We start from the raw sequence: 5,640 nt of genomic DNA, 5'->3' as shown, positions 1-5,640 counted from the left end.
CATCCTTAATCTTTTGAAGCCTAGCTACCAACTTGGCCCTGGTCAACCAGGATATTAAACCCCTGTGCCAACTATAAAGCTTCTTCACATCTCCACCAAGTTTGATTTTTTTTGACATTGTGTAGGCATAGATAACCTTGGTGTTACTAGCAATTTGTGTTTGCCTAACTGTCTAATGTTGTTCTACGTGGATCAAACACTGATGACAGAGATGAACTAGGGTCTTACCTCCTCAGCTTCACGTGCAGGGTTAATGATTATGAGGTTTATCCAAGTATCAATGTAGGACTCCTAAACTTGATCGAAGACTGGTTGACCTCACTTGCATATTACTCTTTTTCCTATAAACATACTCCCATCCACTGACATCACAAGATCCTACTACGGATTTGCTTCACACTAACATTCACGTGTTCATACACCAACATCTGCACTTCCACTCAGGTCTCGGGTCAAGTCAACAAGACCTCAAATTTCGCCACTATTTACACCTGCCAGTGAACATCATTCCCAATACTCCACTCTTTGCACTAGCTTTCCCACGATTTACACTGCATGCATATTAGTACAGTAAATGAATTACGGCATAGGTGCATAAAATTTTAAAACAGCATTTAAATCTCTTTTAAACTTATGACCAATAACATAAATGAAAACATTTAAATTACTGCTTCAATTTTTGAACTTTAGGGAACAATGTACGTATTTAGTATATCATAGCGCATCATCACAGTTCCTACGCGAATGACAAATGATCAGGAGGTCCAAGTATTAAAAGCACTGACATTAAGCTACATTTACTGATACTCTGCAAGGGTGTAGGAAGGAATGTTCACGAGGGGAAAATGTACCCTTGACACAGGACTTAGGAGGTGCTAAAATTTATGAAAATTTCTAATAAATCGCAAAATCATTCAATCGTTATGGTATGTGATAACGTGACTGATAAAACAGATGTGCTTGATATACCCTACTGTGATTAAGAATTTCCTGTGATATGGTTCAGGACACACACACACACACACAAGGCATATACGTATCTATCTATCTATCTATCTAACTATCTATATATATATATATATATATATATATATATACATACATATATATATATATATATATATATATATATATATATATATATATATATATACAGTATATATATATATATATATATATATATATATATATATATATATACATATATGAGAGTGCATATCTCTCTCTCTCTCTCTCTCTCTCTCTCTCTCTCTCTCTCTCTCTCTCTCTCTCTCTCTCTCTCTCTCTATATATATATATATATATATATATATATATATATATATGTATATATATATGTGTGTGTGTGTGTGTGTGTGTGTGTGTGTGTGTGAATCTGTTTAGTATTGTTTCTCCCAACTAAAAACATATGTCAATGAATTATACAAGATATGAAGAATAAAATGCAAGGAAAAAAGTAACTTTGGCCCATAGTTAATTTTCACAAAAGAAAACCTAAAGGGATCATAATCAAAACGTTACGATATAATCAATTTTTTTCTTTTTTTTTCTACATCTCTTAACAATTTTAGCAAAGGTCCAAAGTACACTCGTTCGGACATATACATACACACGCTGTACATATGTACAGACAAATACATAGCTACTACTGCATACCCCTAGCCCCTGATTGACCCTGACAACTGAGCTTTTATGACTGTCTCCGTCATTTCTTTGCATGTCTGCACATACTTTTATGTTTGTATGAGGATATATATTTAATCAAATTTCCTCCTTTCCTCCTAACATTTTTTAAAGACTCTTTGAAATGTTGAGATATTTTCATTTTAGTTTTACTTGCAGCCTTCAAGTTATTGTTAAGCTAATTTATTGTAATTACAGTGAAGCCTTATTCACAAATGCAATTTTTTTAAAAGAACTTAAAACAGTGATACTTCTGAAAGGCTATACTGCCGGGGAAACAGCTTTAGTGATAAAATGAATGAAATTAGGAAATATTTATTTCTTAACTAAAGGTTCATGCTGGAGAATGATTAGAACCTATGCAAATACGAAGATTACTGTAGCAAATATCTTTTCGTTTTTAAGACAATCACCAGTAATGAAAATTACATCAGAGAAGCTGCGCCATAAAGCACTCAAAACGGTGGCATGACATGGATACATTGAAAGGAAATATAGAAATCCCTCCACCAAGGAATAAAAGAAGCCATAATCAGAGTCCATTAAATTGAAGCAGAGACAAGATAATGGGAAGTCTTCTGAACCACTACAAGAACGAGAATCCAACAAATGGCTAAGGGTATCATAGAGCGAGAGAAGAGAAATTACACAAAATTGGTGAATACAAGGCATAACAAGACCATGGAGGACTTGTCAGATGTGAGCAGTGCCATGAAGGATTCGTCAATCGGGCAGGGATTGAAATAACAAACCACCGGAGGTCTCCCGCTTGTGTCAATACATAGAGAGGCAGCACCTAAAGTTAAAAAAAATAGAGACAGAAGTCCTTATAGACCACCTCCTTCAAATATGGAATGAGGGAAAAATATACCTTCTATCGACAGTAATTGAGGAACTCTAGGGAGACGCTTGGCGCTAGAGAGGAATATTCTGACACAAATTGCTTTCAAAGGATATGATGGAAGCAGCTAAAACTTTAGAAAGGGGGCAAATCGAAGGTCTATGTAATCATGAAAAAAAGACAGAATACTCGATGAAGGATCTAACTGAAGAACTTTGATGAGAATGTCCAAACTTGTAATCAGGGACAACAATCATCAGGACACCATAAAATTTCCTGAAATTATGAGTGACTATGGATCGGCTTACTGTTATGATACTGTGAAGATTTATAAGGCAGAAGAGAACCCTCTGGCCCCCGTCATCTCTCAGATCAATTCACCTATAACTAAGATAGTGAAGGTCTTGAAAGAGATCCCTATCCCTTACAGTCCTGGCGTCCACTTATTGAAATCATCAGTGGAGCTCATTGGCTCATACACAAAAAGGACCTAGAGGAGACGTTGGCTCCCCCGCTGTGGAGAGCTTCTCCACAAACCTCCTTGTAGAGGACACCATAAACATGTAATAGATAGAGTATACAGATCTAACATGAAATCCTTGCCTATGTCTGAGGGTTCATCAGTGAGATGTTAAAGACCAATACCTACCATGAGGGACTATTTCAACATATAGATGGGGTAGCCATGGTGTAGCGGGATGTTGCAAGGACAACCCCCACACCCTTGATCACTCTAACAGACAATTATCTCCACAAAACAAACTTTCCCCTTACGTTATCAGCAGCGGGACTCTTGGACAAAAGGACAAATATAAAAACAAAACATGTCCTTAACACTATATTCTTACAAACTATAATAAATAAATCAATAACCATCCACAATCAAATTATCAACACTTAAAACTAATCAAAACTTAACACCAAATAATATAATATATAATTACCAAAAGCACCATTCATATAACCCGCAAAAAACCCTAACAGACCTTAAATTACCTCACACACCAAAACCAATATTTGTTTATGTGTGGACGTCGTTGTCCACACAAGGGCCAACAGTCCTTTTATAGCCCAACCCCACAACTCGGTTGCAACGCCACAATATGGCAACACTGACACTCAGTCAATACAAAATGGTTTAATTGATTTAGTCCGTGAGCGTAATCATCATCATCATCATCATCATCCTCATCGGTATCATCATCATCAACAGCAATCAGAAGTAAATTAGGTCCGGGTCGTCAACAAGTAAATCAATCTGAGCAGTCCTATCAAGTTCTGTTACAGGCCAAGTCGTCAACAAACAATTTTACATTCAAAGAAAACCTCTCCAAAGGAGGAATCACGGCCTGCCAAAATAAAAAAGAAAATCACTTACGAACACTCCTAACTAACTGAACTATCGCACTATAATCAAAGATAAATAATAAATTGTTCCTATCATTCACAATCACTACAAGCAAAGATAAACAAAACAGTACTTACTCAGAAAATCAAAAACACTTCCACGCTGGTAAATAATAATGATAATCCAGCATTCACACAACTGACGCTTCCAGCAGTCAAATAAAAATAAGCATTCACCCAAGACGTTCACCACTGTCGTAACCTAACTAAAAATATAAACAAACAACCTCAAATATACCGACAGTCTTTCTCACTACAAACAGTCATTCGCTAACTACCTCTCTCTCTCTCTCTCTCTCTCTCTCTCTCTCTCTCTCTCTCTCTCTCTCTCTCTCTCTCTCTCTCAGGATTTGGCAAAAAACAAAAAAAGAAATAAAGCAAAAATAAATCCTCCACATTCCTCCCCCCTTACTTTGCCAAATCCTTCTCACGCAACACTTACATTATTTTTTTCATAACCCAGTCGCAGTCGGGAACGGGACCTCTACTCCGAGTAACTGGGCCTCCATATACTCTCTCATTCACTTCTTCCTTATCACAATCATTCGCTACATTAACACTATTCCTATCTAAATCCCTATCATCTAATATATCATGTACAATCATATCTATCTCGTTCTCATCTGGCTCTATAATTACACTCATTTCTGTAAACAGTTCATCCATTTCATCAAAAACATTCTCAACTTTAGCAAAAGATTCATTCATACTACTAATCATTCTCCTATCTCTCACTCTCGCATTCGTCCTCCTTTCTTTTACATCACCTAAGGAAAAGCCACACACACTATAGGTATCATTCATACTCAGCCATGATTCATCTGTATTAACACATTTATCTTCCATACACACTTGCACATTTACACCCTTGTCATTCTTATTTCTATTCTCACTTTTACTTATAAAATTTCCCCTTCTTTCATCTTTACTTAAAGCTCTTGTATTCTTCCTTTTCTTATATTCTACTAACACCAACTGTTTACCTTCCAGACCTAAGTCCTCATACATACTAGGTTCACCCTTGTTCCTTTTCAACCATTTACTCATCCCATTCTCTTGGATATACTCAGGTACCTCTTTCCATTTACGCAACTGGTTGTGGTGGGCCCTAATTTTTTCCACAATACCACCCACACACAACTTACCCAAAACGTAACTTAATCCACTCGAACCAACTTCTAACACCTCATAGGGACCTTCAAATTTATCACGCACCTTATTTACATTCATTCTACCCTTTTCAATTACTTCTTTCATCACTCTCTCACCAACTTTAAAGCTTTCAAACCTCCTATTTGCTTTCCTCCACACATCTCTATCATCCTCCGACACACCCAACCTCGGTCTTATTATCTTTTCAAAATTTAACACAAACTTACATGGAGACATACCCGTACTCTTATGCACTGTTGCATTGTAAGCCCACAACGCTCTACCAACATACAAATCCCAATCATTATCACATGTACTCATCATTCACAAAATTTCAGTTAATGTTCTTACAGTCCTTTCAGCCAACCCATTCGCACTTGGCATATAAGGAGTTGAATACACATGTTCAATACCCCATTTTCTTAACATCTGCTCAAACTCCCATCCAACAAACTCAGGGCCATTATCACTTAACATTCTCACAGGCTTACACACACACATCGGCAACATCACTTGACCAACCATTCTTGCAACAGTCTCACTCCGTTTATCCTTGA

The sequence above is a fragment of the Palaemon carinicauda genome, chromosome 1 (assembly GCF_036898095.1).
Source record: "Palaemon carinicauda isolate YSFRI2023 chromosome 1, ASM3689809v2, whole genome shotgun sequence".
Lineage (NCBI taxonomy): Eukaryota > Metazoa > Arthropoda > Malacostraca > Decapoda > Palaemonidae > Palaemon > Palaemon carinicauda.
This window is presented reverse-complemented; position numbering follows the sequence as displayed.